Source organism: Malaya genurostris, chromosome 3 (assembly GCF_030247185.1).
Source record: "Malaya genurostris strain Urasoe2022 chromosome 3, Malgen_1.1, whole genome shotgun sequence".
Classification (NCBI taxonomy): Eukaryota; Metazoa; Arthropoda; class Insecta; order Diptera; family Culicidae; genus Malaya; species Malaya genurostris.
Genome location: NC_080572.1, coordinates 40,826,726 through 40,849,409, shown reverse-complemented (window position 1 = coordinate 40,849,409; position 22,684 = coordinate 40,826,726). Strand labels below are relative to the sequence as shown.

Sequence of the window (22,684 nt, the reverse complement as noted above, 5' to 3'; positions counted from 1 at the left end):
GCGTAGAGCGCTGGTCTTACAAGCCAGTTGTCGTATGTTCGAGCCTCGATCTGGAAGGATTCATAGTGTTAGTAGGATCCATAGTATTAGCCATGCAATGATTCTGTACACTAAGAATCGGCTGCGAAGTCTGTTGAAACAGAAAGGCCAAATTCCACAAAAGGAATGTAATGCCAGGACTTTGCTTTTGCCCCAAATGATATGGTGAGCATTTATGTCACTGCTGATTACTTAAAAATGGACCGCACAAACTTTTTTCAGAGATGGCCAAACCGAAGTCCGGTTGTAGATTGATAGGGGCTTAAATTTTAAAAACCATCGTTCAGAGCGACGAAGAAAAAAATTTCAAAAAGGTAATTTCAGAATAGGGCTCAAAACTGGTTCAATTTGTAAGTTGAAATGGTGGAGCTAAGTTCGTTTTCTTCAGATATTGCTTAACCGTTCTGAGAGCTCTATGGATGTGTTGATTATATTAGCCAATGCTCAAACACGCTTTTTTTGTTTTCTTTCAAGATTTGAGGAGATGAAGTGTTTTGGAGTTTTATATATGAAAATGAGAGTGATATGGGTAGGGCATCATACCACCACTATGTGGATTTGAACAGGTTTTGTACGTGTAGTTTCCACAAATTTCGAGAACAAATTGTTTTTCTGTATTATTAGAACTAAAGATGTAAGGCAAAGTTTTCCAAACAACTTTTCTTGTATCACATAGAGAGATTATAAAACCTTATCAGAAACCGAACATTCGACTAAGAGTCGTGATCCACCGTTTAATTCAGCTAATTAGAGAATATTTATTGATTATCCCATTAGTTGAAATCACAAGCGAAAGTCATCATTTGCTGTGTATCCTCACAAAGAGACATTTATTCGAACGTCACAGTTTATTGTTTATGTCACTAATCGTTATACTCAAACGGCTTCATGGTCTCACTGAAATCCGTTGCATTTTAATGTTGGACCCTCGGGGAGCGCCTCATTCAACACAAACTAAACGATGGGAAAAGCAAACATCATCATCGTCGCCACCGTTGCTTTCAGGTACACCTCGCGTCACCGTATCAAAGCAATCCAACAAGCCATGCCTGCCGAGTTCTGCTACAATGAAAGCAAATATCACACCCGCAGTCATTGCGGCCAGGATTGGACGATGCGCCCGTCACGCTAATCACACCGACGCTGGGAAAAAATAAATTAACTCAAAAATTTTCAAACCGCTGGTCGGCCTCGAAATAATGAGCCGCGGGTATTTGTTTGGGTAAGCTTTAGCCTTTATCGTTGCGGCAGTAAATAACACCATTAGCCGACGCAATTTTTCACTATTCTTCATGCGACCGCAGCGCACTAATCTCTTTACTCATCCAGTTCGCGTTGGCGTATTCAGTGAAGTCTCCGTGCCGGGATTACACGTAGGATCACGACCGCAACCGACGAGGTGCTCTCAAAAGTGCAAACTTATTCGGAGTGCTAGAAAACAAGTTTCTAATCCCAAATTTATGACCAATTGGTCGCAACCAAGTGGCGGAAAAATCACGTCGTCTGACTCGGTGATTCGATTAAAAAAAGGTAATATCACTGAAATATTGTCAGTCGTTTAGTCAATTTGCTCGGCTCGAACCGACCGATGAAACCGAATCCAACGGAGGAGAGACTCGAAGACCGCTGGGTATGAATGGCGATTAAGATAATCATTTTTGTATGTAAAGCGATTTTTTGTGTGTGTCTTCGAACGCAGGAGTGGTTTGCCTCGATTTCGTAACGAGAAGTCGCATCTACTGGCCGGCGCAGGTGATCTAATGGTTGCGGCTGGATTCAATTTCCAATTCGGCTTCCGTCACAGTTGGCGCCTGGGAGGCGGCAAGGAATTTTTCCGTGAAAGGTGATATTCTATCTCATGAAAATATTGTCGGGACGACAATAACCCCTGGTGGGTAATGCCACAGACGTAACTGAAGGACGTGAATACGAATAAAATTGACATGCTTCTTTCGCATTTCAGAATATCGTTCGCATTAGTAGATTATGTGATTTTTGCAACTTTTTTTGCTTCGTTTCCAGAATTGTAACGGTACATTCATACTAATGAATTACTTTTTGACGACAAACATATTCTACCATAGAGTGTTATTTATACGAAACAAATAGTTTTTTTGTAGTCTCAGTTCGTAGAGGTAAATTTCGCATAATCCTTTGGAAATATTTTAATGGTTCTAAAACTAACCGATTTGCAGAATTTCTTCGATGTTTACAACTGTTTAGTCTTTTTTGTCATCATCTAATTCAAGTTTTGAATTCTGGAACAGGATTCCAGAACAAAATTCAAAATCCGGGAGAGGTTCAGAACTCAGTTGCAAAATTCAGACTCGGGATCCAGACCAAGAATTCAGGTCATACATTTAGTTCAAGAATTATGGAACTGTACTAATCTTCAGAATCCAGGTTCCAAATTTAATTTTAGAAGTGAATTCTAGACTTGAATCCAGATCTTGAAAAAAAGAACTGAAATCAATTCCAAAATCTAGCTCCAGAATCCATGTTCCGAATTTAGTTCCAAAATACAGGTGCTGAATCCTGGAAATGAATCCATAAATTGAACTTAGAAATTGAATCCGGAATTTTTTCAATTCTAAAACTCAGGTGCGGAGTTCAGATCTAACATTTAGTTCTAGAATTAAGATCTTAAATTCATATCCTGAATTTGCTAGTGAATTCTAATGTTCAAATCCTAAATCAGAATTCTATTCCCATACATGAACTAAGGAACTAAATTCAGTTCTAAAATCTTATCAAGAAACATGTTTCAGAATTAGGATTTAGTTCGAGGGTCATGGTTTTTAATTTCCAACCGGCCAATATGGAACTAAATTCTGTAACTGAAGTCTGAAACTAAATTATAAACCTGGTGTAGGGATTGTATCGAAAATAAGCTATCCACATACATTTGTGTTGTACGCATGTATTTGTGATGGTTTTTTATGCTCAGATCGCAGCATGCTGTGCGTTTGGCTGTCAGCTTTCGATTCTTTACTTGTTTGTGCGGTTGAAATTTTGCGTTTTCAAAATATCGCGTATTGAAAAGAAAGTGGAAATTAAAGTTCTGGATACATGGTTAAGCGGGAAGGGTACTACTATGCGAAAATTTGCGAAGCGGTTTGGAATTCATCATGCCAGTGTTAAAAACATAATTAATAAGTTTGGAGAACATTATTCTCAGGATGAGTTACCAGGAAAAGGCAGAAAATCCGGTTCTTCCAACCCGAAACTAGACCAGAAAGTTGTATCTCTAATCATGAAGAACAAATCAATGTCAATACGTGATTTGGCCAAAAAAGGAGGAACGAGTGTCGGAATGATCCAGCGTATCAAGAGGCGAAATCACCTGAAGACCTACAAGAAGCAGAAAATCTCGATACAAAGTGTAGAACAGAAGAAGCGAGCAGCAACAAGCGCCCGGAAATTGTATTCGCGACTTTTGCAGTGTCCGAATGTATGCGTTTTGATGGACGATGAGACTTATGTAAAAGAGGACTCAAAAACCCTTCCAGATCCACAATACTTTACTGTCGTCGTTGGGGAGGATGTGAGCGATGCGTACAGGTCGATTCAAGAGGAGAAATTCGGTCGAAAGGTACTGGCATGGCAAGCAATATGTTCCTGTGGTTTGAAGTCAACCATTTTTTACACTACCGGAACTATAAATGCAGAAATCTATCGCTCTGAGTGTCTTTAGAACAGATTGCTGCGTTTATATAAGAAGCATAGTACACCTCCACTGTTTTGGCTGGATTTGGCGTCGGCTCACTATGCCAAAACCACTCTCAATTGGCTTGCGGAAAAGGGTATAAATTTCGTTGAGAAAAATATCAATCCACCAAATTGGCCTCAGCTTCGACTCATCGAACATTACTCGGCAATCGTGAAGAAGGTCTCCAAGAAGACTGGTAAGGCAGCTGGAAACATGCAGGAGTTAAAAAAATTAGGGCCAAGCGTCAAAAAAATGCGATGCAACACTTGTCCGGAACTTGATGAAGAGCGTTCGATCAGAAGTTCGAAAACTCGTGAAGGAATGACTTAAATTTCATCCGGCTTTCTTTATGCTCAAGTTTAACCTCGTACAATAAAGGATCAATTTTTAGTTTGAATAGAATATCGTTTTTTATCATAATTTGAAAGAAAAATTTGTGGATACCTTATTTTCGATACACTCCTTAATGATGCCTTTCTCATATTACTCGTAACACCTCGCAAAAATAACTGTTCATTGAATAGAAATAGGAAAGTTTGTTCGAACTTAATCTAACAAAATCTACAAATCCTGTTTAGCCTGCAGTTATGGAACCGAAAAATGTATCCACAATAAATTTAGGATTTCCATATGAAACAATAACTGTCGCCGACGCAAACCTTAAATCCAAAACAAAAATCAGCTGTTATTGCCGTAACACTCGTTCATTCACGATTAAAGAAACTTTGACCGCAATAATTCATACAACTAGTACTTACTGCACACCGCGAGGAAGAATCAAATTACATCAACTGCACTCGGCGTTGAGTCCGGTCGGTCACATCGTAAAACAGACAAATTATGCTAAGTCAACATTCTCGATGTCGATGCCATTGTCGCACCGCGATATATTGATATATATTCAATAACATAAGCGGCGCAACGTAGGAACATAATGAATCATTTAAATATTCAATGTACTTATATATATTTGTAAATAATTGGCTTTAAGAAATTTAGATATAAAAACCCAAAAATTATCAATAAAGACACAGTCAAAATCCAAACCTCACTCAGCCAACATTCGTTTCCGAAACTCCGGAGCTCTTCGTTGCTTTCCACCTTGCACCCCTTGGACGAAGGGCCCCATTCCAAAGTCTATAGCGTGTAGTATTTGTTACGCAGGTGCTACAAACTATAGAATTCAATCTAGACTTAGAGGTGGCTTGTACTGCAGGACATCTCTAACTAGAACCTTGGTCGAACGTCGTAAGATCGCCCAACCGGTGGGCGATAATAACTTTTTCTTTAAACCTATAAGTTGGTGATAAACGAATCGGCCATCTTGAATCAAAGTGAGTGAGATCGTTTTTGCAGTTTTCAATCACTATTTCCAATATTTCCGAAACCGGATTCCGATGGCCGAAATAGCCGAAGTTGGTTCGTTTGTCAGCAACAAATATGACCTACAAATTGAAACAGTTTTGAACCTAGTTAAGCCTAGACTTACTAGCCCATGCTATATTCCGTAACCGTTTCGTTTTCTTTATAGCGTGTACAAAATAGAGCAAAGCACGCATCGTTCGTTTTGTGTTGTTTTCTTCCACTTTGCACGTACCGGTGTTGTACATATTTTCATTCTATATGGTGGTTTGAAAACTTTGACACTCATCGCCCTGCAACTGCGGAACTGTAGCTTTTAAGACAATGTGAGCTTTAATTTAAACCTAGATTTGTAAAAATCGGTTGAAGCATCGCTGAGAAATCGAAGTGAGTTCTATTTTCGGAGTTTTTCTTCACTATTTTCGGTGCCGAATTATGTTTATATGCCCCTAACAAGCTCTTAGAACCAAGAGAATTTATCAATTTATCAATCTATTGGTTAATCCGTTTTCGAGAGAATTGACTGCACATTTTTTCTCTAATTTTCACATATTACCCTGTATCTGCTGAACCGGAAGACGGTTCCATATGGAATTCAAGAGCATGCTATAGGACCATAAGACCTTTGTTTTGAATCTAAGTTCTCATCTCTGAAAAAGGTAAGTGCATAGGTTTCCATTTTGTTCGTGCATATCACCCTGTATCTCCGGAACCGGAAGTCGGATCGCGATGAAATTCAATAGCAGACTATGGGACCACAATACCTTCATTTGAATCTAAGTTTGTGAAAATCGGTTGAGCCATTTCCGAGAAAATGCATATTTTTGTTACATGCATTCACACATACATACACATACAGTTTGCTTCAATTGCTCCGCGGTAGTCTACTTCGAAGAATACACCATCATAATCCTACAAAACTAAAGCTTCCAGACACATTCAGCCTCCCTAGGCAATTTCGAAGCTTGTGATTCCATTATGTAACCATTCTGTTCTCTAACGTATAACCGACCGACACCAAAAGTCCAACTGAATCTGTCTAAGCATAGCCAAGCTTGCTTCCATAGTGCGCTCGCGTTCCTCTTTTCGGCTCTAATTAAGCTTGTTCGGAACCCAGAGTTGGAATATTTTCTCAAATGTAGAATTTCACCCAAAATAAGTATTATGATAATATAAACCTGTTTTAATCCACCTAGTGGTGTAATGATGCCTTTCTCATATCTCACATATTCTATACAAATGTGTGATATCCTTCAAAATAATTTTCTTTGATTCTTAAAAAACAAAAAGGTTTGTCCATAAACTAGTATAACCTACAGAGTGAAACAGTACTCAGGTCAGTTGGGCCATCTTTGAGGAAACGAAAAGAGGTACTTCGGAAACCGGAATCTGGGAATCGGTAGTTCGGAAGTTGGTTCGAGAAAAGTTACTTCCATTTTGGAGTCTATGGCTGCAATCTCATAAACCTAAGAACAAGGAAAACCAAATTAATGTTTGGCCGTTTACTGACAATGACTACCGATTGGAATAATCTTGAGACAAGTTTAGAAATTATTTCACTTTTTATTTCCGGTGCTTCCGGAATCAGAAAACGAGAACCAGCATAGCCAAAATCGAGTTGTTTGGTTGTCTATTGACAATGGCTACCGATTGGAATAGTTTCGAAGTAAGTTAAGAATTTATTTTACGCGTTTTGTTTCGCCGCTTCAAGTAACAGTAATCTATTTTGAACACAGTTCACCATATAATTCCGGAACCGGAAATTGGATCCAGATAAGATTTTGAAGTTTTGTATGGGACTATGAGACCTTCCATTTGAATCTAAGTTTGTTGAAATCAGTTACGCCACCTCTGAGCAAAGTAAAGAAGTAATTTGAAGTAAGAATTTTTACACTAATCACCCTGTAGCTCCGAAACCGGAAGTCGGGTGAAAATAAAATTCAGAAACTTTGTATATGACAACTGTACCTTTCATTTCAATCTAAGTTTGTGAACATCGGTTCAGCCGTCTCAGAAAAGTAAGTGCACTTTTCTTAATTTTTTTTGCACATATCACCCTGTAATTCCGGAACCGGAACTTTATGTGGGGTTACAAGACCTTTCATTTGAATCTAAGTTCATGAAAATCGGTTCAGCCATCTCCGAGAAAAGTGAGTGCAAAACAATGTTACATACATACATACACACATTTTGCGTACTCGAATAACTGAGTCGAATGGTATATGACACTTTAATTCCGCAAGAACAAGGCTTCGAAGTCAAACGCTTTTCGATAGACTGTACTCGTAAAAAAAATGCAACAAGTTTCAACAACATAGGCAGAAATTTATTAATTTTTAAGTAAAACTAGTTTAGAGTGTAATGTTACAATCTGAAAAATTTCGTCACCATCTGTTAAGTGGTTATCGTAATGACTTCCAAGCAAGAAGTGTTTCGACAAAAACGTATGCTGTCGGGTGCAGTCATGGAAAATCCAGGCTAATTCCACTGGTGGATCGTGAAACAGTTGGGAATCAACAATTCGGCCATGTCACGTGTGATCAAATTGTTCAAGGAGACCCAGAGGACCCAACGGCGAGGCGGTAACGGGTGAAATGTTACCTCGTGAACGCTAGAAACTTGTGGAATTATTTCAAACCATAATCTGAATATTTCTTCCGTCTGATTCGCCCAAGAGACAATAAAGTGGGCCGAATTTCATGTCTTCCAGGGGCAGCACTTCGCCCAGTAGACAATTCTGTATTTGTTCATTTGTTTCTGTATGATCCATCTGATAGTAGATGTCATAATGAATAAGAATAAGAATTCAGGGCGACTTAAGAATGTCTTAAAAAACGCCAAAAGTTTGAAGAAAAAATAAATGAAATTTGTAAAAAATATGGCGCAAGTGTTGTACCGCATTTGATAGGTAGTGTCAAGTCCAAGGTGCGGGCATTCACCCTAGGAGAGGAGATTGAATAAATCAGCTTTGCAAAAACATAGCGAATATAAATTTTATTATGGGGATGATGGGATGATGGGATAGTCGATGCCTTTCACGCAGCCCGCCTGGGTTCGATTCTCAACCCCGCATATAGGGTCAGAAAGATTTTCTGGTCCGAAGAGGCGAATGACCTAAGATGTTAAAGCCTCTATAATTGAAACAAAAAAAAATTATTATATTGTGAAAGTTTTGAAAATTTTTGTCTTTGGACTGGCGGTTCAATGCGTAGGGCACTGGTCTAACTAGCCAGTTGTCGTATGTTCGAGTCCCGACTTGAAAGGTTTTTTAGTGTCAATAGGATCGTAGCCCTAGCCATGCAATGGTTCTGAACGCTATAAATCGGCTGCGAAATCTCTTAAAACTGAAGACCAAATTCCACAAAAGGAATATAAAACCAAGGTTTTGCTTATTTTTAACATTTTTGTCTGTTGAATGCTTTTTCGAATACAGTTCTTACTACTACATTCTCTGTTCTAATATCATATCAACCTATCCTTCTTCAAGAACACTTAATTAGTCCTCGTAAAAGTCTTAGTTACACGTAATAATCGCTCGACTTTACCTAACATCCTTTTTTCAAACTCCCAAGTAAAATTGCCAGCAAGTGAAGCGCAAATCATAATCACCGAAATATGACTAACAAGCCAATTAACGGAACCCATTAAATCATCGACAATGATTCCATAATTAAGCCACTGAAAGCGGACACCCGTCCTCGTAGAATCCCATAATTTCCCGTGTCAATTATTCACGCCTCGGCCGACCCAGCCAAACTTGGTCGGTTGGCCAGTTTAATTAAACCATTGCAAAATTAAGATTTATTGACTCGTTTTGAACGAGAGTATCTGTTTCACACGCAAAAACTCAGCCTCGGCTCCCGTTTTTCCGTGTTCCCACGACACGAACGTTTATTGTTGGCGAAAAATTGAAATCTCTACTTCCACAAAATGCATTTTTTTTTTCAAATGTTCATAAAGTAGCATTTTGAAGCAACGAGTTCAGATCATCGCTGACTCATACTACATATTACAGGTAATTTCAGTGATTAATTACGGAATTAAAAAACCCGACCGAAAGTATCCTTCCGGTGGCCGGAGATTTTCTCCGAGTTTACCGAAAATAAAAACACGCTTGCAGCTCTGATGCATCGGATAAAAAACTCGGAGCAATCAATTGTTTCGGTTCGTCAGATCAGTGGCATGCGATTCGATTCCGTTTAACAAGCCGTGCTGATTTCATATCACGGTCTGGGGATACGGCTGGACTGGGGCAGACCGTGGACCTGTCCTCCACTAGCTCAGCCCGCCTCGCATTCTGAAGTGTGGGTGCGGGCCCGCGTTGCTCGCTGTGATCGTCATCAATTACCCCGACGAGCGGTCAACTCTGGCGTGAAACAACGCGGCAAAATTCGTTTCGGAATTTTATGTCTCATTTATTTCGATATTTATTTATTTGCCCGTTTTTATTGGTGCTGTATAAACCGTCCCAGCGGAAAAAACACAGTAACAACACACCGAAAAAAATCGCATGGCATTGTTTTTTTTCCTTCGCTGTATTTAACACCGCGAGTTTCTAGTGGTATTGGTAGTAGTGGTAGTTTTGGGTTCGCTTTGTTGCGCTTTTGAGATGTTAGTTTGGGAGGTCCAAGCGGGAACTAAAAAGAGAAAAAAAAAACATTAACCATAAAATTAAAATATTTTTTCCATTACATTTCCATCATTCCACTGACCGGTGGAGCGGGTGCATTGTTGGCACTAGCAATTGACACGCGATTTAATTTATTTTGTTTATACAAACATTTCTTTTAGTTGAGAACTATATAAAATTCATTGCTCCTGAGTGCGGTTTCATTCATTCACGGTAGCCCAACCGGTTGGCTCGTTATTACAGCTTGAAGTGGTATTTGAAAGGCTTGGGAACTTGGGAATCGTATTTAGAAGAACGAAAATTTTAACATTATTAAAATGATCACCTAATGGCTGTCGTGCAATTGATCCTACAAAATATATTGAATCATATCTAGGACGAAACAAAGTGGTAACAACGTGTTCACTGACAGGTTATTGATAAACGACAGTAAACTTATAGTGGTTAATGTTAAGTTACTCTAGTAGCTCAATTTAACATATTATGCACTGAATCCATCAATCAATAATTGCCATGAAACCCAAGACCAGTCAAAGCCCCGTTAGAAAAATAAAAAAAATAAAAAATAAAAAAAATAAAAAATAAAAAATAAATTGTCTATTGTCTATTGTCTATTGTCTATTGTCTATTGTCTATTGTCTATTGTCTATTGTCTATTGTCTATTGTCTATTGTCTATTGTCTATTGTCTATTGTCTATTGTCTATTGTCCATTGTCTATTGTCTATTGTCTATTGTCTATTGTCTATTGTCTATTGTCTATTGTCTATTGTCTATTGTCTATTGTCTATTGTCTATTGTCTATTGTCTATTGTCTATTGTCTATTGTCTATTGTCTATTGTCTATTGTCTATTGTCTATTGTCTATTGTCTATTGTCTATTGTCTATTGTCTATTGTCTATTGTCTATTGTCTATTGTCTATTGTCTATTGTCTATTGTCTATTGTCTATTGTCTATTGTCTATTGTCTATTGTCTATTGTCTATTGTCTATTGTCTATTGTCTATTGTCTATTGTCTATTGTCTATTGTCTATTGTCTATTGTCTATTGTCTATTGTCTATTGTCTATTGTCTATTGTCTATTGTCTATTGTCTATTGTCTATTGTCTATTGTCTATTGTCTATTGTCTATTGTCTATTGTCTATTGTCTATTGTCTATTGTCTATTGTCTATTGTCTATTGTCTATTGTCTATTGTCTATTGTCTATTGTCTATTGTCTATTGTCTATTGTCTATTGTCTATTGTCTATTGACTATTGTCTATTGTCTATTGTCTATTGTCTATTGTCTATTGTCTATTGTCTATTGTCTATTGTCTATTGTCTATTGTCTATTGTCTATTGTCTATTGTCTATTGTCTATTGTCTATTGTCTATTGTCTATTGTCTATTGTCTATTGTCTATTGTCTATTGTCTATTGTCTATTGTCTATTGTCTATTGTCTATTGTCTATTGTCTATTGTCTATTGTCTATTGTCTATTGTCTATATTTTACCGTTTTGCTTTTCTCTATAGAAAGGTATTAGAATTTCTGGAAAACCGACTTTTGAACGGAGCCTCGGAGACTCATAGTGTTATATACCATTCGACTCAGTTCGACGAGATCGGAAAATATCTGTGTGTGTGTGTATGTGCACTTTTCGCAAATATTTTTACGCGCTCAATTTTATCAGTGATGGCTGAACCGATTTTAACAAACTTATGCTCGTTTGAAAGATACTGTCGGGCCATTGATCAGGTTCAGAGATCAAGTGGCTGTGACTTTTGGTTCCGGAGATATAATGGTATAAGTGACGTAACCGACAAAACACGTTGTTTTTTATCGCTCTAATGTATATAAGGGTGAAATATTTTGGGATCACCTTTTATTTCGTAAAACGCTATTGTTCGAAAGTTTAAGCACCTCGAAAAAAGTCCTCATGCAAAATTTGAGCTAAATCGGATATGGATAAGGGTGCTGCCCAGCGGTTAAAGTTTGAAAATTTTCGATCTTGAAAAAGCACCATAGGGGAAAGTACATGAAATTTCCGAAAATTTTTGATACCAAAAGTTTTAGAATTGCATGAAACGTCGATATTTAGTGTCATCTAGAAAAAATTTTTAAGATCGACTTTCTGGGACTAAGAAAAAAATCCAAGTCCCAGAAAGTCGATTTGAAAAAAAAAGTTTTTGAGATAACACTAAATCTCGGCGTTTCATGCAATTTTGAGATTTTCGGCATCAACAAAATTTTCCCTATCGGAAATTTAATGTAATGTGGTGATTTTTCAAGATCGAAAATTTCCAAACTTTAACCGCTGGGCAGCACCCTGACCCATATCCGATTTAGCTCAAATTTTGCATGAGGACTTTTTTCGAGGTGCTTAAACTTTCGAACAATAGCGTATTACGAAATAAAAGGTGATCCCAAAATATTTCATTATACATTAGAGCGATAAAAAAACAACGAGTTGCCTACTATGTGATATAACCACTGAAGAATGCTTTTGTAAACTACTCGATTCTATCTGAGTCAATTGGTGACAAAAAGGGGCCCAAATTAGTGTCACGAATTATTTAGAAAAAAAATGTTTTCATTAGACCGTTTTGAAGCAAGGGAAAGGCAATATCACACCACTAGGTGGATTAAGAAGGGGTTTTTTACAGTTTGATTTCATACTGTTTTTACTGTTTTTTACTGTTTTTAATGTTTTGACTGTTTTGACTGTTTTGACTGTTTTGACTGTTTTTACTGATTTTACTGTTTTTACTGTTTTTACTGTTTTTACTGTTTTTACTGTTTTTACTGTTTTTACTGTTTTTACTGTTTTTACTGTTTTTACTGTTTTTACTGTTCTTACTGTTTTTACTGTTTTTACTGTTTTTACTGTTTTTACTGTTTTTACTGTTTTTACTGTTTTTACTGTTTTTACTGTTTTTACTGTTTTTACTGTTTTTACTGTTTTTACTGTTTTTACTGTTTTTACTGTTTTTACTGTTTTTACTGTTTTTACTGTTTTTACTGTTTTTACTGTTTTTACTGTTTTTACTGTTTTTACTGTTTTTACTGTTTTTACTGTTTTTACTGTTTTTACTGTTTTTACTGTTTTTACTGTTTTTACTGTTTTTACTGTTTTTACTGTTTTTACTGTTTTTACTGTTTTTACTGTTTTTACTGTTTTTACTGTTTTTACTGTTTTTACTGTTTTTACTGTTTTTACTGTTTTTACTGTTTTTACTGTTTTTACTGTTTTTACTGTTTTTACTGTTTTTACTGTTTTTACTGTTTTTACTGTTTTTACTGTTTTTACTGTTTTTACTGTTTTTACTGTTTTTACTGTTTTTACTGTTTTTACTGTTTTTACTGTTTTTACTGTTTTTACTGTTTTTACTGTTTTTACTGTTTTTACTGTTTTTACTGTTTTTACTGTTTTTACTGTTTTTACTGTTTTTACTGTTTTTACTGTTTTTACTGTTTTTACTGTTTTTACTGTTTTTACTGTTTTTACTGTTTTTCCTGTTTTTACTGTTTTTACTGCTTAAACCGTTTTTACTATTTTAACTGTCTTTATGTTTCACTATTTTACAGTTTTATTATTCTACTGTTTTATTGAACTCGAAAAATTGGGGGACGGGTATAGTGTGATGGGTAAGTCGATGCCTTTCACGCAGCCCGCCTGGGTTCGATTCCCAACCCCGCACATAGGGTCAGAAAGTTTTTCTGGCCCGAAGAGACGAATGACCTTAAGGTTAAAACCTCTATAATCGAAACAAAAAAAACTCGAAAAATTGATACTACAACACAAACTAAATTAAAACAGTACTTCACCTGTTACACTTCAACAATTCATAAGAAAATGAAGTACGTTGTACTGCATAGAACCCCTTGACGTCGCGAATTGTAGAGCAGTGAATTGAATTTAGAATTCGACAACCGTAGCTAATTTAACCACAAACCAGCATTTCTTCTCCCGCTTCCAGCTTTCCGATCGTTCCGAGCAATGACATAGTGCTTGGAATCAATTCCGTACCATCGTCGGCGCTCCAGTGTGAGCAATCATGGAAAACTCGTTGCAAAGTATTTATCATTCAACTGTCTTCCGTTCGCCACATTGTCGAAACCCCCCCAACCGGGGCCAACTACTTGGCAAAAACATCACACCAGCACAGAGCATCTAGAGCTTAGCTAGTTGCTCTGAAAGATTGCAATTTCTGCAAATTTCCCACGGGATATAAATCACTCTGCGTATTTGCTGTGACCGCAATTTGTAGGCGGAACCGAAAACTTCCATTAGACAGGACAGTAGCAGCAGCAGCAGCAGCAAAAGCAGAAAACATCCAACTGGGAAAATGGCTACTAAACTTGTTCGGCAATGTGGCTAACTTTAGCATTTTCCCTTGCCCTCTCTTGATAGCTCCGATGATGTAACGGACCAGGGCTAGAAGGTAGAAGGTTTGACACTGCCTGTCATGCTTGCAGGCAAAGTTGACTGAGATGAGACTAGGAATCGTAATCCGGTATGCATCGATTGGAAACTTTCCGCATTCCGGTTCTGGGTGCTACATCTCAACTGGGACACGACCCTTCGGCACATTCAAAACTCAACGGTTATAAGTTATGTGTTTCTAGATTTCTTGAGTAAATTTACATCACAAAACAACTCAGGTAACGAACTTTTTTTGCGATTCCTCCAAGGAAAAGTAAGGTGTCAGGAATGGTGTGCTATAAAATGTCGATTCAGAAAATAACTTCTTACATTTTCTGAACCCGTCTAAATAGTTCTATTTTATTCGAATGGTAATTCTCTATTGGCATGTATTGAACCGTACATACTGTAGCTTGTAGTGAGACAACACAAGCATTTAGTTAATAGTTACGAAATCTATTCGTCCCAACAGGCGTGATGCTAAGGACAAAGAGGGATGTTCAAGTTCCTAGCTCTTTGGTTTAGGGTATATTCAGTATTTGTTCCTTTATTGATGTCTGTTTTCATTCCAAAGAAAAAATACGGGGATAAAACATTTTCGAAGAAAACATTTGGTTTTGAACATATCCATCAAAACGGAACAAAGTAATTGTAAATCAGCAGAACGATGCAAATAATTTTCAGCATGTGCGAGTGAAACGTTTGCTTTAATTTATGCATCACTGTCCGGCAGACAGAACGCCTTGCATAAAAAAATGTGAGCTTTTCCTGAATCGTCCTCTGACAAAGGACACTGGATAATGCGGCAAAAATTCAGAATCCGGACACTTCTCTAATGTCGCAAAAATGCACGTCAAATGTCACGAAATATGTAATTTCTAGTCACTAGTTTTAAGTTTTAATGGTTGCGTGAAAATTATCATAAATTATAATAAGTCAGAACGAATATTTGGACGATTTTTAATAAATCGTCATGAATTTCTATTGAAATAAATCGTCGTGAATTTGAATTTGCAATTCCAAACTCAACAATGCAGTCTTTCACTTTCCAGGCATAAAACTTATTTCAAGTCTTCTCATAGAAAAAGAGATTGTATGGGCGGAATAACAAGATGAGTATAGCCTTCACTTGTCACGAAGTATACCAGAATTAAATTCTAAACCCCACACATAGAACTGGATGCTTGGTCTTACTCAAGAAACAAGTTACCACAATGCTGAAACTAAATATGGTCAGGTTTCGAGTGAATAAACCTAAATCCCGCACAGAAAACAAACCTGGTTTAGGCTCAGAAAAAATTCGAATACGGGTTCGGGATTTTTCGTTAAAAAAATGTTTTTCAATTCCTTTCGATTTTAGTGTAAAAACACAAAAAAAACTAACTACGTTCAGACGTAAAAGCATCTAGGACCATCTGAGCAGAGATGTCTATCTCCTCTGTGTGACGAAGAGCAAGCAAAATTTCTCCCCTCGCACTGACAACTTCAACGAGAGCTCTTTTCTTTCACATTTATACACCACTGTTGTGTAATGCTTATGACAGACATGTGATATCGGTATCACTGTACACCATGAAATCACATGTCTGTCACCCTGAATCACGGTGGTATCACGCGAGCATCATGATACAACGGTGATTTCCGTACTACGGTCATTCATCGTTGTACAGCGCAAAATCACATCACTGTTTACTGCTACCAGCGCCATTGGCGAGCGATGGTGAACTCATGAAACAGTATTTCCTTCTTCTGAGCATCAAATAATAAACCATCATCGTCATATTTTGAAAATAAAAATCTCGGTAAAATGCTAAAAAGCAGCATAAAACTTATATACTTTGTAGCATATTTTCAAAAATCAGTCAAGCCAAGAAATATTCATTAATTAGGTGAAGTTTTGAAATACAAATAGAGAAAACAATTTATTCATATTTGTACAAAAAATCAGCACTATTGAGTAATTGTTTTCTATTCAATAACAAGTAAGATTATTGTTGAAATGGGCTTAAAAACATAATGATTCATATGTTGAATGCACATGTGGTAATAATAAACGATAAATATCCAATACATGAATAAACCAATTGTGTAATCATCCTGTTTCTTGATGACCTATCGAAATTCCATTTATAACATTGGTCCCCTATATTCACTTCTGGAAACTCTAAATCTTCTTATTACTTCGTCTTGTGTCATCGGGTTGAATGCCGTTCGATGGAAAGAAAACTTGTTTTTAAATTGTTTAGAAAGAGTCTTATTTTGGGGTATGAATAGAGAGAACATCGAATCATGTTTTTCAGTGTGAGTAATTTGAAGCAGAAAACATACCAAGTTACATATTCAATTTAAGAAATACTTGTAATAGTTTTCAGTGTTACTTCATAAATATAGCATAACAACTTTAAACTTCTCAAAATCCTAATAAAACCATTATCAGATTATATTCCAGTGTAGTAGACCGTTTTTCATAAGATTTCTGTAGCACTTTGCTGTTATATAATAGCATCAAACCTATGTCAAATCTATTTCGGAATGATTTAAAATTCGAGAAGGTTTTAAATTCAGTTTTATGATGAACATAATCCTTTTTATGAAAATTTCGTGATGAATAAACTGTTACGTTGACAGAATTTTTCTGAAATATGTGTGTGCCATGCCGTTTCTGATGGTTACATAATATCTTAGATTTATTTACTATTTTGAGACTCAATCTTAATAGTTTATGCGCTCTTATTTTTATCCTGAATATGCGGGTGAAAAAGGAATTATGACTGAACACAGGCGCGTACCCAGAAAAAAAATTCGGGGGGTGTTTCAGAACATGTTGATCAATTTCCATACAAATGGAACTTTTTATATAATTATTTGAAATTTTTTTATTGTGGAGTCGTTTGTTGAAAATTATTCATTTTATTTTTTACTTATTTGAAAAAAAAGAGTTTACATAATATCATACTTTTTTGAGTTTCGGAGGGGGTTTGAACCCCTAAAACACCCCCCTGTATACGCGCCTTACTGAACACCTTGAAATTCATTCGGATTTGGCAAAAGTCGGTAAGATTTACAAACAAAATTTAGTGATTCATCACCATTTTGGTAGAAATCAGCGTCGTTGCAAAAAAATAGTGCTCGTGTACCGAAAATTAGTTCTAAAAGCCTTTCATATTTCCTCCATTCTATATTTATATTTGTTTTTTATTTTTATCAGTGAATGTTACGGTAGAACATCAAAATTATGAACATCTAATTTTCTCTAATACTAATTACATTTAAACAATGATATGAGTGATACTGTCATCCAATGAACACTTACACACAAATAGTTTAATAGCTAAGACAGAGCGACAAGATTATATCTGTCATAAATTAGTTGCTAGTAATAATCTTCAAACCACAAAAATTTTTGGTTTCAATATTATGGATCATCGGAGCTGGGAAATTAAGCTAAATTTTGAGTTTTTTCGTTTCACACTACATTCATTCTGTGCGCAAAACATGTCTGTCACCTCATCGTTGTACGCGTACAACGTTGTACAGAAATCATTGTACGGAAATCACATGTCTGTCAGCGGTAGTGTGCACGCATCATGAGTGCGTTTGTTTATTTCCTTTTACCTCTTCCACTGAATCGCACCAAAGTGCTAGAGCATTAGCTAATAAATTCTCTGAGGTGGATGCAGATACTTTCACAGAGGTGTACACGCCGGTGAGCACTCTGCTGTATGGTTTTCGTAGATGAAGCGTGGACACGCAAAATCAGCAAAATAAAACAATTTATCGTAAAATTTTCGGTTTTCCTTGCAAATTTTTCATAGCAAGGCCAGATCTACTCTCTATTAATTGAAGTTCACAGAAGTGTTCGCTCACAATCACGCGCCAGTGGTCACTTGGGTGTATTTAGACAAGAGCGCGTGTGAGCGATTCATGCGAAGAGAATGTGTTTCACTCGCGCCAGCTGCTTTAACCACAAGCACACACTCAAATGCTGTCTATTCGACACAGAGAAGAAGTGCGCTTTCCTCTTTGTGCGGTGCTTCGTTTTTTTCATCCTCGGTGTGGCAGAAATCTGACTCTAGCGTTTATCACTCTGGTGAAATGCCATCTCTGCATCTGAGTATATTCTAACTACAGATCCAAGAACTACATTGTCCTTAGATACTACACTCTGCCACGGAAAGAACTACAACAGCCAATATCTATATTTTGTTTGTTGTTCATATTTTTAAAGCTACACATTGCTTACTTGTCTATTTATAACAGTTCGGCTGAAAAGTTCGTATCGTTTAATAGAAACACACATTTTTTTGCCAAAATTCGTTTTTATTATTCAACATAATTGCCATCAGAGGCGATACAGCGATTATAGCGATCTTCTAACTTTTCGATACCATTTTTGTAGTACGATTTGTCCTTTGCCTCAAAATAGACCTCAGTATTAGCGATTACCTCTTCATTGCTTCTAAATTTTTTACCAGCGAGCATTCTCTTGAGGTCTGAGAACAGGAAAAAGCCACTGGGGACCAAATCTGGAGAATACGGTGGATGAGGGAGCAATTCGAAGCCCAATTCGTTCAATTTCAGCATGGTTTTTTTTTCATCAAAAAGTAGTGTTTCATTAACACACGAAATTCCTTTTCTTTCCATTTTTTTCACAATAACAAAAGTAGCTTCACTCAAAATGCATTATCTCACAAACTAATAATCAGACAGCTGTCAAATTTATACACGTATCTTTTGAAGGTTGGTACTAACTGAAAATGGTATGGATTTAATTCTAGTGGCGCCCTCTCATAGAAACGATACGAACTTTTCAGCCGATCAGTTAGTTGTTCCAGGTATATTCTCAGTAGTCCAAGAACTTCAGTGAAAACAGGTCTTAAGATCTTCATGAGCAATCAGCAGTTTATGAAAAAACTTTTCAATGCTTTCCATAGTCTTTGAGTTACATACTGCTTATTTGTCTATTTTCATCTGATCCAGTTACGTTCACAGTCGTCCAAGAACTTCAGTGAAAACAGATCTTAATATCTACACGAGCAATCAGTAGCTTGTGTATAACTTTCAAATGCTGCTTATTCAGAAATATCATCCAATCCAAGGACTTCAGTGAATCGCGAGTATGGCAGATAAAGATTAAGATTCTTAATGCACTTTGTAATTCTGGTAACACCACAAAAAAGAAACTCACTAATGTTATTGGCTTATTTGGTGGATCTCAAGGCCTATATTCCAAGGAGTTTTTGGATGGACAAGAATTTCCACAGACATTACCACAGAATGTCAATTTGCTGAATATAGTACTACGATCACAGACCGCTTTCGAAAGTTTCGCAAAAGTCTCCAGATCTTAACTAGATTCTATGAAACCAAACAATTCCGTAATGTACAATTCATAAAAGTCAATTCACTGAAGCATGTTGAACGTATACGTGTATACGTATAAATAAAAAATTCCAACTTATCAATTATTAATATTAGTTTATTTATACCCGGCTTTAACCAAGTTCCGACTTTCACCGAGCATGCAAAAACTTGTTTTACTCGATCATCACGTGAATTAAATAGAAAATCGCGTGAATTAAGTTCGCGTAAACTAAGGTTTTAGTGCACATACTATAATTCCACCCAATCGAGAAGCAATGGGCCATAATCAAGTTTTCTACGTCTGCCAGGTCTTTTTCCAAATCTTCTAAGTCCTCTAAGTCTTCTAAATCTTCCAAGTCTTCTAAATCTTCTAAGTCTCCTAAGTCTTCTAAGTCTTCTAAGTCTTCTAAGTCTTCTAAGTCTTCTAAGTTTTCTAAGTCTTCTAAGTCTTCTAAGTCTTCTAAGTCTTCTAAGTCTTCTAAGTCTTCTAAGTCTTCTAAGTCTTCTAAGTCTTCTAAGTCTTCTAAGTCTTCTAAGTCTTCTAAGTCTTCTAAGTCTTCTAAGTCTTCTAAGTCTTCTAAGTCTTCTAAGTCCTCTAAGTTTTCTAAGTCTACTAAGTCTTCTAAGTCTTCTAAGTCTTCTAAGTCTTCTAAGTCTTCTAAGTCTTCTAAGTCTTCTAAGTCTTCTAAGTCTTCTAAGTCTTCTAAGTCTTCTAAGTCTTCTAAGTCTTCTAAGTCTTCTAAGTCTTCTAAGTCTTCTAAGTCTTCTAAGTCTTCTAAGTCTTCTAAGTCTTCTAAGTCTTCTAAGTCTTCTAAGTCTTCTAAGTCTTCTAAGTCTTCTAAGTCTTCTAAGTCTTCTAAGTCTTCTAAGTCTTCTAAGTCTTCTAAGTCTTCTAAGTCTTCTAAGTCTTCTAAGTCTTCTAAGTCTTCTAAGTCTTCTAAGTCTTCTAAGTCTTCTAAGTCTTCTAAGTCTTCTAAGTCTTCTAAGTTTTCTAAGTCTTCTAAGTCTTCTAAGTCTTCTAAGTCTTCTAAGTCTTCTGAGTCTTCTAAGTCTTCTAAGTCTTCTAAGTCTTCTAAGTCTTCTAAGTCTTCTAAGTCTTCTAAGTCTTCTAAGTCTTCTAAGTCTTCTAAGTCTTCTAAGTCTTCTAAGTCTTCTAAGTCTTCTAAGTCTTTTAAATCTTCTAAGTCTTCTAAGTCTCCTAAGTCAGTTAAGTCTTCTGAGACAGCTAAGTCTGCTAAGTCAGTGAAGTCTTCTGAGTCAGCTAATTCTTCTAGGTCTATTACGTCTTCTAAAACTTCTGGGGCTTCTAAGTTTTGTAGGTATTGTACATATTATATGTCGTCTGAGTCTTCCTGATCTTTCCATTAATTTCTAAATTTTCTAAATTTTTTAAATGTTCTAAATCTTATAAATATTCAAAAAATTCCTTTAGAATTTTCCAAAACTTACTTTTATTGACCATTTTATTCTCTTGTTTAAGTACTATGCTTCTATTGGCAAGGTACAGAACAAGTTCATATAATGCCAAAACTCCTAATAAAACGAAAATTAAACTAACTGTATAATTACCACTCCCTTTGAACTAGCGGAAACCTCACAGCTAAACTAGTTCATCGAGTGCCACCACTGGTAAAACAACCCGAATCCAACAGTAACCACTATCCGAAGCACCACTCCATCCCATGAAAACACTCCATCCACGTATTTTGTAAAGTCAGTGAAACTCATGAGCACCAGCGGAAGTACTATAAATTTAGAGTACCGTATCCTGTCTGCGGGATTTTTCCAGTGCTGACTAGTACCATTTCCGTTTGTTTGATTAAAACAGCGCAATTTAATTTCGCTAGTGTTTTTCTCTTATTCCTCGCACCTGCTGCGGTGCAAAATTTTCCCATTGTTGTACTTTCCCTACAACGTATGACGGCATGTTTCCACAATTCAAAGGAAACAGGATAAAAAATAACACTTATTCGAGTGCAGAGGTTTTAAAATGGGGACAGCTTTTAATCAAATGAAAAACTGATTTCGTTCCCATGTAGGTTGGCAAATATTTCACCGTTGTCGATACGTGATTTAATTTTTTTTTTCAACCTGCATAAAAAGGTCATAAATCGGGGTCTCTTCGGTACAAATAGTACAAATTATTCCATGTAGGAAGCAGGCAGTGGTGGGAGCGACGACGTGGGATATACCTTCAAACAGCCGAATTGATTCACCGTTACTGAGGCTGCTCGTTGTCGCAGGCCTGCAGCATGTCGAGATGATCAATTTCTTGCAAATCCGACGGTGTACTCTGACATTATCTCGACATCTATCATTGTTTCTTTTTTATATTATTGCTGCTCCGATCGTTCATATGAGAACCGAGACTATTTCAGCTGTATCTGCTAAAATGTATCATATTTACTGACAGACAGACAGACAAACAGACAGCCGGCAGCAGAGTGAAAGGGACGGTCGAACATGATATCACATGCACGGACTTGCATAAAGTCAGAAAACAAAAATCACGTGCAGATCTGGTTGGATGAAGTGATTACTTGTGGAAAACGGGGGGGGGGGGGGGGTGGCGATCCAAAACCGGGCAAATCCTTGAAAGATCTGACTCAGATTACAAATGCGCTCCGAGATGACGAGAACGAGGAACTTGCCTATAGCATGTCTGCTGCTGTTTTGCAGTTCGTTTCCATGCACCCAACTGACAGGACCGGCCGAAGCAAAACGTATGTGAACTATATGGAAAGAAGAAATGTAGCAGCCTGCAGCGATTAGTAGGTGGAATTCACAAGTCGAACAGCAATGCCTGGCCAAATTGCTCTGGAATCAGAGGAAGGGGTCGTACGATGTGTATATGATGGTATTTTAACTAAGGATATGAAAATTCAAATGTTATGATTTCTGGAGAATTTCGGAAATGTTTGCTTTATGACTTTGCTGCTGTTTGACTCTGTTGCGCAGTTGTCTGAAATAGTAGGTGAACTTTCCCACCGAAATGCAATAAACAGTTCTCACTATAAATTCGTTAAATAATTATTGCTTTTCAACTCAAATAAAAATATGAAAGCATCTTGTAGTGAGGCACAATACTTTAAAGTAAAAAAACAATAATCCCATCATCGGTGAACCCTTTGTCCATTTAACACACAAACACAGATAGCACCGCATGTTTGTT

General features: G+C 36.8%; 1 protein-coding gene across 2 annotated transcripts in view; it reads right to left on the bottom strand.

The window, feature by feature from the left end:
- LOC131439103 (roundabout homolog 1-like) overlaps window positions 1–22,684 on the bottom strand; it is a 267,685-nt gene that overhangs the window by 162,793 nt on the left and 82,208 nt on the right. The gene's annotated exons all lie outside the window — the stretch shown is intronic.